This window comes from Peromyscus californicus, unplaced genomic scaffold (genome assembly GCF_007827085.1).
Source record: "Peromyscus californicus insignis strain IS unplaced genomic scaffold, ASM782708v3 Scaffold_3__1_contigs__length_106647218, whole genome shotgun sequence".
Lineage (NCBI taxonomy): Eukaryota > Metazoa > Chordata > Mammalia > Rodentia > Cricetidae > Peromyscus > Peromyscus californicus.
This window is the reverse complement of record NW_026294551.1, coordinates 61,666,643-61,678,783: the sequence shown is the minus strand read 5'-3', so window position 1 is coordinate 61,678,783 and position 12,141 is coordinate 61,666,643. Positions and strand designations below refer to the sequence as shown.

At 47.5% G+C, this 12,141-nt stretch overlaps 1 long non-coding RNA gene across 1 annotated transcript; it reads left to right on the top strand.

Moving 5' to 3' along the window:
* Positions 1 to 984: 984 nt before the first annotated feature.
* LOC128123091 (uncharacterized) lies at positions 985 to 10,416 on the top strand. Its single transcript, XR_008222566.1, has 4 exons — positions 985 to 1,251; positions 6,073 to 6,195; positions 6,551 to 6,622; positions 7,911 to 10,416. It is a non-coding gene; the product is annotated as an uncharacterized LOC128123091 (long non-coding RNA).
* Positions 10,417 to 12,141: the final 1,725 nt, after the last annotated feature.

The window sequence follows — 12,141 nt, the reverse complement described above, 5'->3', positions numbered from 1 at the left end:
GCACCACACTTGGGGTGGGTCCTCCTACATCAGTTAAGGCAATGGGACAGACAGTTCTTCGGGTGAGGCTTCCTGCTCGGGTGGTTCTACCTCTGGAAAGTTGACACTCAGGCCAAGTACAGGAGCCGAGGCCTGACTCAGTGCTATGACTGAGTGTATGAGAGTATAAATGTTGCGGAGGCCCCATGGGGTTGCCAAAGACACTATGCCTGTCTCCTGGCCTCATCCCCGTCCACTGCTAGCCAGTTTCCAGAGGCTTCTATCAGCCAATGAATAAAGGTCTGAGGCCCCCAGATTCCTTCTCAAGTTCTCTACACCACCAGGATGATGCTGGACTTTCTAAAATAAAAAAATAACCACTAATGATGGTAGACAGTGATGCATCATTTGCTTAGCAATTCAAAGTTCTCAGTGTGTTGTCATGGGAGCCAGGGCCTCAGTTGATCCCCACAACATGGTGGCTGGTATACATTCTTCCACAAGGAAACTGAGGCTCTGGGAGCTGAGCAAGCCTCCCAGCGGCACCCCTGAAGGCAAACTGAGCTGCCCTGGTGTGTGCTGAGGCTCCACATCACACCTTTGCCTCACACAGCCTTCTCTAACATCTCTCATTGTGTTCTGACTACTAACCGGAGACCCAGCCCCCAAACCCTGGTGGCTCCGACCTACTGTAGAGAACCTTCTAGATCCTGCCCTGCTCTCCCCTTTGTTTTCATGTACCAAGCATAGGCTACACCATTAAGATTTAAAGAAGCCATCTGCTAGGACTCTGCAGTCACCGGTGACAAAGGTCACACCCCCATGAACTAAGGGGTTCATGTATCTTCAGATAAGTCAGGAGAGGTAACAGCCAGATCCCCAGAGGAGCTGCTTTCAGCCCATGGGACAAAGCTCCTCTGCTTCAGCTTTTACAGTTTCTTAACTTGGGGAAAACGAACCCACTTTTGGTTTGGTTTCAGCCTTTTTCTGCCTGTGTAGCCAAGCTCATCTGCTTACCTCATCACAAAATTCAGTCTCGTTTATAAAAATGAAGTGTTGCCTGATTTCTAGAACTGCAAATAGAAGCAAATTCCGTCTTATAACTAAATGTGTTGTAACTGGATCTTTTGACAGGCCGCTGCCCCAGGAATGCAAAGGCCCCATGCAAAGGAGAAAGCCAGCCAAGGCCCGTGCCGAGGAGCCCAGGAAACCCCTCATTCAGACCCCCAGCCGCTGAGCCTGGTTCCAGAACTCAGAGCTGACAGGAAAAAGGTGAGAGTCCATCTCAGGGAACCACGTAACCAGAGACCTAGAACAAACAAGTTCAAGTCCACACACTGCTTTAGCAGGAAAGAATGTGAGCACAGCTTTGACTATAACAGAACGCCCACAGCCAGTGGCCATTTTGGATATCCCCTTCTCATGATGCACCGTCAGGGTATTGACCCAAGTTCTCAAGCCAGGGTTCCGGTGGACAGCCACTAATGTTAAAGGGTGGTTCTTCCATTTCCTTTGGCATTTCCAGCTTGTTCTGGCATTTTAAGATTTCCTATCTACCACGTTAATCAAAAGCAGAATTTTAGTTATTTTTTTTTTTTATTAAAAGGAACATGTAGGGTATCCCAAGTGTCTACTCATAAATAAATATTTATGGTTAAACAGATACCATAGACCTGTGATTAACTGGGCTGAGCTATTGTTAGTTGGTGAACCCCTCAGAGGCCTGTCTTGTAAGAAGTGAAGGGCTATTGCTGAATCACGCAGTGTGAATACGGGAGCAGCTTCCCTTAAGGCCAGCCATAGGCTCCTTACTGAAGCAGAAACAGCCCAGGCTCCAGAGAGACACACCGTCAGACGACACTCTAGGCTCTGGTCAGCAGAGGCCCTAGAAAGAGCAACACTCACAGCGGATCTGTGTTGAAAAGGACAGACAGGGAAGAGGGACTCCACACTTCCAAGTGGAGAAACTTCCAGATACCCCCTTCTCATGATGCACCGTCAGGGTATTGACCCAAGTTCTCAAGCCAAATCATGCCAAAACAAGATGATAGGTGCTGATGACTTGGGCTGATTTCAAAGCTTGACTGGACCAAGAGATGGTCTAGATTTGTTTTGTGTTTTGTTTGGTTGGTTTTTGGGGTTGTTTTGTTTTGTTGAGACAGGGTTTCTCTGTGAAACATTCCTGGCTGTCCTGGAACTCACTCTGTAGACCAGTCTGGCCTCCAATTCACAGAGATCCACCTGCCTCTGCCTCCTGAGTGCTGAGATGAAAGGTGTGCACCACCACAGCCAGGCAAGAGATGTCTAGATTTGTAACGCACAGCTCTGGGTATGTGCAAGGGTACTTCCAGAGAAACAAGGGCCCTGACGTAATCGAAGGTATAAGCCATTGATGGAATGTGTTAGAGCTGCTGAAGGTGGGGCCTAGTTGCAGGAAGTGGGATGGCAGTTTTAGGAGCTATATCCTGCTCTAGCCCCTTCCCGTTGGCCTGCTTCATTGAGGACCTAGAAACATGGAAGCAGCCTACCTCTGAAACTGTGGACCAAAATAATTCCTTCCTCCTGTAAGTCATTCGCATGGGCAGTGAAAAATCTTACAAAGATAGATGCTAAGGGACATTTTTAAGTTTAAAATTCATGCCTTACACAACAAAGAATTTATTGACAACAAAAACGTATGGCTTAAAATTGAGGTCCTTGGTTATTGCCTTAGAACAATCTGTGAGGGAGTATTATATTAAGGTGTGTTACTTTTGTTTATGTTGCATTTGTTTAACTCTGTGAAGCTGTGTTACTGTGCCTGTCTGGAACACCTGATGGTCTAATAAAGAACTGAACGGCCAATAGCGAGGCAGGAGGTAGATGGGATAATTTAAAGTTAAGGAAAACAGGCAAGCAACAAGCCAAGCTAAGGCCAGGCATTCATAATTAAGAATAAGCCTGCATGTGTGATTTATTTGGGAGCTGGGGAGAAAGAGAAAAGGAGTAAAAAAACAACCAACAATAGTCCCTGTCTAGTCTGTCGGATCATGCTGCCCCAACACAGCACCACAGGCCATATTAAATAAGAGATCCAGTGTACACATGCTTAGTTTTCTGCGTTCTTTTCTTGGCTTGTGATGGTCATCCTTCTCCAGGGTCTTCCCGTGGTCCTTGCTGTGTGTGTTTGTGTCTTGGTCCCCTCATCTAATACATACAACAGTCGTAAGGGCACTGGGTCCACCCTCATGACCTCCTTTTAACTTTATCACTGAAAAGTCCCTTTCTGCAAACAGAAGCCTTCAGGAGTATCAGGAGTTGAGACAGATAACATTTAACACCGAGGGAAACAATTTAGCCAAGTGGACAACTCTGGTGTGTGAACGTGGAGAAGCCAAGCCAAAGAGCTCTGAGTGGCTGGCCCAGTGCGGAGGCTGGATATTAGGCACACAGAACCAGACTTGGTCCTCTAAAAATAACTGCCACAAAGGGCAGAACTTACAGCAGCATTTGGACCTCTCTCTAACAACTGGCATGGAGAGGGACCAGAAGGTGGAGAAGCAGGGGCCAGTCTAAGGGGTGGGGGGACTTAGAGACTGGAGTTTCTTCTCATGAACCCTCAAACCCTTTTCACAGATGAGAACACTAAGACTTCAAGAGGTTGAGTGATTTCCCTAATGTTCACAGCTTGCTTGCTTTTGGGGGTTTTGTTGTTGTTCTTGTTTATAAGTCAGGGTATTGTGGTTTGGATATGAAGTACTCTCATTGACTTCTGTGTTGGACATTTGGTCCCAGCTGATAATGCTGTTTTGAAAGGTTATAGAACTTTTGGAAGTGGGGCCTAGCTTGAGGAAGTGGGTGACTGGATGTTGAGGGCTTATGGGTTTCATCCTAGTTTCTGCCATGTGGGGGAGTGGATGAAGTTCTGAGGGGATGTGTATTGTTGACATGAGCATGGCCATGTCAAGGGCCCCAATGCCTCAGGCCCATGGGAGTGGCAAGGCCTTTCCCTAATCTGCTCAGATGTTGACTGTGTGCAGAAAATATCAACCACAGCTTCCAGAAGACTATGGCCTGAGACCACTCCTCTATCGACACCCCTCCTTGGATATCTGCTAACCTGCCGCCTCCTCATTCTGCTGTATAAATAAAACATGCCGAAGCTCCCAGGCTGCTAGTGCATCTCCATCAGAGCACGTGACCCACCGGATTCCAGCTTTTCCAGACCCTCGTCTGTGGTTCTTCATTCCCTTCATCCCCGTCAGGTCAACCTCAAAGCTGTACAGGTCTTAGCATTGCTGCTTCCTAGTCTGCTGAGCACTCACGAGCTGTGCAACCAGCTCCTGTGGCCCAGACAGAGCCGCCATGCCTTCCCTGTCCGGGTGGACTTCACCCACAAGCCAAGACAGGTCCTTTGTCCCTTAAGATGATTTGTCTGGTACTATGGCAGACTGCAGAGGAGCTTCTCAAGCTGCTCAGGTCGAAGTGATCCCTCCCCTCCCCATCGCTGACACAAGCACATGCCTCCATGCCTGGCTTTCATAGCAGTTTCTTATGTGGGACTTAAAAAAAAAAAAAAAAAAAGAAACTTACATGCGTACGTGTGTCTCTGTGAGTGTGTGCCACACGCTCACGGATGTCTGTCGGGGCTGGAATAGTGTGCTGTGTCCCCCAGAGCTGGAGTTACAGGTACGCTGCCTGGTGTGAGTGCTGTCTTCTGGAAGCACAGCAGGCACTCTCGACCACTGAACCCACACGGAGCTTTCGGCAGCTGTAACAGTCAGGCTTGGGGGAACCCAAGAAACATTTGCCTAAGTTTTAAGACAGTAGGGAAGACAAAATTCAGACGTGCTCTACCCATCTCCATAGCTGGAGACCATTTGTGGGCTAGGGTAGCAGAGGCTGAGTGGGAGGGGCACTAACTGATGTTGGAGACAGCAGGGAAGGAAGGAGGAGGTGACAGCGGTGAAGCCAGAAGACAACTTGAACATCCTTTTGGATATTCACACTGGCCAACCACAGAGGGTGGGGATGGGGTGGGGTTCCTGACTGCTGGCAGCCAACCCATCCTCACAGATCGTCTCTCTACCCCCAAGTTAAAGCTGAAGCTTGGCTCCAGATGGCTCCCTTCCTCAGTACCAACCCCATGCCAACTCCCATACTGCCCACCATGACTCTGTCAGGAAAGTCCAAGCAGCCAGGAAGTTGAGAAACGTGGCCTGCTGGTCCCTGTACTGCAACAACCCGACACGTCCTAGCTGGCCCCAGGCCCCTGAGACCCCTCAGGAGTGAGAGGAGACCGGATGCAGCCGGTCTGAGGTCCAGACAGGCAGGAACAGAGCTGGGAGCTGGCTGTGCTCACTCTGGACACAGTGCTCCAGACCTCCTTTGACCAGCTGGCCTGTGCTCTCCTCCACAAACCGGACCGGCAGGACAGTGTGGGATTCTGGCAGCACCAGGCACTGGTACCAGACTGGCCTCTGTTCGGATGTAGGTTCTGTCATCTCATGGGTGGAGCCGCTTCCCTGGCTCAAGCTGTTTCCTTAGAGTAAAATGGCCAGTGTGATCACTCTTGCAGGACTGTAGAGAGCTGAGCACAGTAGGTGTGAACACAGTAGGTGTGAGCACAGTAGGTGTGAGCACACAAAAGCTGCTCTTCATAGCCTGCTGGGCGAATGTGGTCCTCCTGCCTCAGTGGGCCCAGACCTTCCCAGACCAGTGAGCTTTGCCCTGACTCTCAGACCCCTCCCCATGACCTCCCTCCTCCCTCTTTGTCAAAGGAAAAGCTGAGCCCTAGTGAAGTAGGACCGTAGGGACAGGTTTAAGGAGACAAGGAAGTCATTTTCTGTAGTCATTGTGCAGATAATAACTGTCCTATATATTTACAGGCCTTCTAATATGCAGAATCCTTTGGACGAGAATCTCTAACACCCACCCAACTCCTCCGAAGGTGGGGATATTGGCTCCACTTTATAGATGAGGGAACTGAGGTAATCCACATAACTCACAGCCAAGGCCACCTGACCTCCACTGTGCCTCTCTCCCTCCCTCTCCCCACCCCCGTCTTCTGTGCATACATGTAGTGTTTCTCCTTCCTGTTTCTCTGACCTGCAGGCAACGGCTCTACCGCCTTCTGGCCTCCTAGTCCATGACAAGACAGCGTGAAACAGACCCAGCAGCCGCAGCAATCGTACTACAGCATGTTTGTTGATGAAATCAACCAAGAGTCACTGTAAGGTGAGGTTGGGCAACCGGAAATGAACTCCTGACCCCAGAGGTCAGGAAGGAGGATGTCAAAAGGCTTAGAACGTGCTTCTGCGTCCAACAATGGGGCTGATGGCAGAGTCGGACTTCCTACCTGCATCTGGCCCAGCCAGTCCACTGCAGCTGATGATACATGGGCCACAGAGGAAGGAGCACAGCAGCCAGTATGGCCTGAGCAGATTTGGATGTGACTCAGAGTCTAGGCCACTCTCCCTGAAGAACAGATAAGGGAGCCTGACAACCCTGGCCACCACTTCCTCCCCAGTCGTTCACCAACCTATTTGCAGGCAGCTAGTTTTTGGGTCTTTTTTTTTTTTTTTTTTTTCAGAAATGAAAATGAAAACACATCTCTTCTGGAACAAGGGATCCTGGTGGAGTTTTCTCTGGAAGTGATTCTCAGGTATACATACATGGTAGGATTGGTACACAGCATCGTATGTGAGTTATGCCATTTTATGATTATTTAAGGGGGTTCCACTTGCAAGAAAGTAGAGTGATGTATTCCCTTATTCCACGAGCTAATGACACCTGGCTGGGGAGGTGGTTCAGTGGGTAAGAGCATTTGCTCTTCAATCATGAGGACTTGAGTTCAAATCCCCAGAACTCATGAAAAACCTTGGTAATGGCTGCACATGCCTGTAACCCCAGAATTGGGGGTATAGACAGAGGGATCCCAACAGCTCATTGGCCAGTCAGCGTAGCTGAAATGGCAAGCTTCCAGTCTGGTCAGAGACCTGTCTCAAGGCCAAAGGCAGTACAGCAGAGAACCATAGATAAAGGCACTAGGCATCCTGTTCTGACATCTCATGTGCACAGGCACTTACACTCATGTGCATATACCACACTCCATACACCAAACCCACCCAACACAGCACACAATACACCATATCTACATCATACCACATAACAATACGCTAGCTCAATATATTACATGCACACACAATATACCACATACATAACACACATACATACAAATAAAAACACTAAACATACAGTATATCACAAATATACACACAACAATGATGACCTTGGATGTCATGTGTAAGACAAGCATATGAAGACCCCAAAAGGAAGAGAGAAAGAGAGCCGGGAAGTTCAGAGTCCTAGGATGGGCGTGGTGCAACCTCCGCAGGCTTTCTTTTTGTCTCATTTATCCAGGCCAGGTGCTGGAGAACAGGCAACCTGTATGTGGTGCTTTTAATGAGAAATACCTCCACTAGACAGGTCTCTGAACACTTAGTCCCGAGTTGTTGGTGCTGTGTTGGGAAGATGTGGGAACCTTGAGAGTTAGGGCCTTGATGGAGGAGGGACTGTTAGGATCCTGTACACGCGCAGCATCTTACATCATCAGCGGGCACTGGCGACTACGTACTGCTGCGTGGTCATGCAATCCCTGCCTTAAAAAGCCAGGCGTGGACCCCCACTCTCTCTTTCTGTGTTCTCTCTCTGCTCTCTGCTCTACTTCCCCCCCTTGCTTCCCTCCCCCACCAGGCCTGGCTCTTCTCCCTTTCTCCCCACCACCCACCTTTCCCTCCTAATAAAGCTCTAAAAACTAACATTGGGTTCTGCCGTGGCCCGTGACCACCAACCAGCACCATTTTACTATCAGGGACATCACTAGGGGTGGGCTTTGGGTGTTTAGACTCTCACCCTATTTCCCTTTCACTCTCTCTGCTTTGTGCCTGCAGTTGAGGATGTGAGCTCTCCACCTTCCTGCTCTGGCCACCATGCCGGGCAGCTGCCATGACTCCCAACCATGATGGACTCATCCCTTTGGAACCATAAGCTCAGATGAAAGGTATTCTATAATTCGCCCTGGTCGTGGTGTTTTAACACAACAACAGAAAAGTAGCTAATACGTTTTCTATAACAGCGGGACAATCAGGATGCACCCTGCAAAAGGGAGAAAAATGTTTCTCTATAGCTGGAGAGGCCCGGCAAGCAGTAAACTCTTCACATTAGCTATCCTAGACAAATGTCACAGAGAAGCCCACCACCCCACCCAACCACGCCACAGAGGCGGAATCTTCCCTTCAACAGGCAGGGACAAGGAGTTCCAAATATGCTCCATTTGGGGCGCCAGCAGAAGCCAAGCAGGGAGCTGCCCAATGACCACCTGCTGCTGCTCATGTAAAATGTGCCCTCTGCCCACCAGTCAAGCCCCACTGGGAGTCCAAGGAAGCAGAGTGAGGAATGTGGATTTCTACCCTTGTCTGGCGAAGTAAAGCAGTGCCACCCCCTTCTTCTGTGACAAGGGCATCAGAGGAAGCCAGCTAAAATGGGTTTAAATAAAATGCATTTCCTTACAGCATAACATTAAATGTCCAGATTTCAATCAAAGAGTGCTTATTATACCTAGAACCGGGAAGATCTCAAACTAAATGATAGAGCAATTGACAGAGATTGACATGGAGAAGACAGGTGTGTTAGGATGATCTAACAACAACAACAACAAAAATCAAAGCAGCCATGAAAGAAAAAAAAAAAAAAAACCTCGGTGAGAGACGGCAAACACATTTGAAACAGATGAAATACAGAAAGCCTCAGCAAAGCCCGGAAACTATTAAAGAAAGAGTCAAATGGAACTAAAAACACGATAATAAAAGCTCAGTAGACTGGCTTAAGAGCAGGACAGCGGGAAGAGAGAACACAGTCAGCAAGCGGAAGACTAAACAAAGACACAGCCCAGCAGGCAACAGACAAAATAGACTGGAGAAAGGGCTGAGCGGAGACCCACAGGACTGCAGCCAGAGCCGACATTGGAGCCCTGACAGGAAACTGGTCAAATAAACATGGCTGCGATGTGGGTAGAAACCTATGGATCCAAGAACGAGGGGGTCTACACAGGATAAAGCCCAAAGAAATGTATAGCAAAACACAACAGAATAAAATACCTGAAAACTAGACAAAGAAAAAAAAATACCTTAAAGAAATCAGAGAAAAGCAATGTCCTACCTATAAAAGAAAAACTATGTGAGTGGCAGTGAATTCCTTTTCTAAGTCCACGGAGGCCTTCTTATGCTAATTTTTTTAAAAACAAAACAAAACAAAACCACCAGTCCCATATGGTTTATCTAGAGAATTCTACCAAACTTTTAAAGTATTAACACTAATTCTATACCTTGTGTTCTATAAAGCAGAAAGATGGATGAGGGACCACTATAAACTCACCATAAGTCAGTGTTATCCTATACCATGATCACAGATAATATTATCCTGTACCATAAGCACGGATAACACTTTAAAAATCCAGACTAATATGTCACATAAATGAACTGAAACCCAGAATCCAGCAACATATTAAAATACTTAAGAGGCTGGGGTAGCTCAGTGGTAGAGCATGGGTTTAGCATGGATAAGCCACATAAATTCAATCCTTAGTCCCCTCAAGAAAAAAAAAAAAAAGAAAGAATTATACACCCTGACCAGCTAATTAGAGGAAGAAAAGATTGGCTTAATATTTGGAAAAACATCCAATATAGAAACTGGTTAATGAAGAAAATCACATAATTATTTAAATGGGTGCAGAGAAGTGTTTGACAAAATTCAGTATCAATAAATGATTAGAAAACTGGGAATGATGAACTGGGAATGGGAATTAGAAAACCCAACTTGATGAAGAACAACTTCAAAACCCTGCAGCTAATACACAAAATAGGGAAAGGCTGGATGCTTGTCCTCTGAGATAAAGAACAAGGCAAGGATGCCTGCGGTCCATGCTCTTATTCAACTCAGAATTGATAGTGTTAGCCAGAGCCACAAGGCAAGAAAAGACAAGACATACAAACAGGAGCCTACTCCTACTTGTATATGGCATTCTAAAGGAATCTAAAAAAACAAAAAACTGTTAAGCCTCCCAACTTACACATTGTCAGAACATGGAATGAAGCTGTGTGAGATTTCTGAGAGCTTGTGAATACCAAGCAAATAAGACAAGTCTTGTGACCTCTGTTTCTCCATAACATGGGGTGTTCTTGGAATGTGCCTTCGTGCCCCTCCCAGGTGTAGTAAACAGGAGTGGGTTTGCTTCAGATTACACACCATCTTACGCTGCCATTCAGATGATGTTTCTAAGGACAAGGTGTCCTCCTGGCTGGAGACAGCCCAGCTCATGTGAACTCTGCTCATGTGACTTTGCCTAACCCTCAGAATATAAATTATCTGATGCCCTGAATAAAGTTGAACATTGCATGAGTCTTTAGTCTGCTTCGTTTTTTAGGCTCTACTCTCCCAGGTTCACTCCACCAACTAGAGAGATGACAACACATAAATTAATTCAAAATGTACCAATAGCTTAACATAATATGTAAGATTATAATTGTTAAGTTTCAAACCCGGAACAAATGGCTGAAGTGCCTATTTAACACATCAAAGCGGACCTGGCCTCCATGTTCGTTCTCCCAGCATCTCTCAGTGCCTATGTTTTACAGGATATGGCTGGCATACCCCACCCTCTACCCTGAACTCTCCAGCCCAGGGCCTGGGCTGCCCTTCCCCCAGAGGCTCTTCCCAATATAATCCACACATTTTGGTTTGTCTCTTTTGTACCTTTGGCCTCCTAGCTGCTGCACCTGGTTCCTACCTCTCCCCTCTCTCCCTTCTCCCTGCCTCTCCATATGGCCCAGCTCAGGCTGGTCACGTCTGTTAGGATCCTGCCCTCACCCCTCGGGGTCTTTCGTCTTAGGTCATCAACAGGCGCTGGTGACTACATACTTGTGGTGTGGTCACACAATCTGCATCTTAAAAAAGCCAGACACGGACCCCACCCTCTCTCTCTGTTCCCTCTCTGCTCTGCTCCCTCCCCCAAGGCCTGGCTTCCCTCTATCTCCCCCCACTTTCCCTCCTAATTAAAGCTCTCCATAGTAGCTCTGGTAGTTATGGCCGTGGCTCGTGACTTTTCTGCCGGTTACCAGCGCCACCACCAGTACTGTTCATCCTTTCAATGTCCACTCTGGACTCTCCCAGATGCCTCTGTCTCTACCCATGACTACACTCTCCCTTTTGTCTACAATAAACTTTCTCCTCCACCATACCTAGGAGCAGTCATGTCCTTTCCTTTCCATTTCTTTTTTTCATTCAATAATTTTTTTTAAAGGAAGCCTTCAGGACCTCAGACTAAGGCAAATGTTTTTGAATGTGACACCAAAAGCACAATTCTAAATGTAATTAGAATTTAAAATGTTTAAAATAGCTGGGCATAGTGGCACACATCTTTGATCTCAGCGGCAGAAACAGGTGGCTGTCTGTGAGTTTAAGGCCAGCCTGGTCTACACAGGGACTTGCAGCACTGCCAGGGCTACATAATGAGAAACTGTCTCAAAAAAAAGAAAGAAAGAAAAAGAAAGTTAAAAACACCTGTTACAAGTGAAAGAAGCCATCTGGAAAGGCTACATGCCTGATTCCAACTGCATGGGGTTCCGCTGTGGGGGGCCCCAAAACAGCTTGACCACACAGCTGCCCAGGCTTAGAGGCCCAGACAGCTTCTGGCAGGCAACCTCTGGACCCAGGAAAATCCATAAGCTGACCCCACCCAGTGGGGCCTGCATCTAAGAGGAAATACCCGACATTCCAAACATTCCCTATACCCCCTAGACAAATGTCAGCCAATCAGGGTCCTGAACCCTGGAAATCCCCTCACCCCAACCTCTGCTATGATTTAAAAAAAAAAAAAAAACAAAACCCACCCAGCCTGGGCTCTGGGCTCTCTGCTCTCACCGCCTTGTAGGACAGACAGAGAGACCAAGCCCAGAGCTTGAAATTAAAGGCTCTTTGCTTTTACATACAGGATTCGGTCTCTGTGGTGGTCTTTTGGGGAGCCCCGAGATCTAGGCATAACACCGCAAAGGGCAAAGTCACAGAGATAGCAAAATACCAATGGTGTCAGGGAGTGTGGCATGAACAGACAACACAGTGCATTTC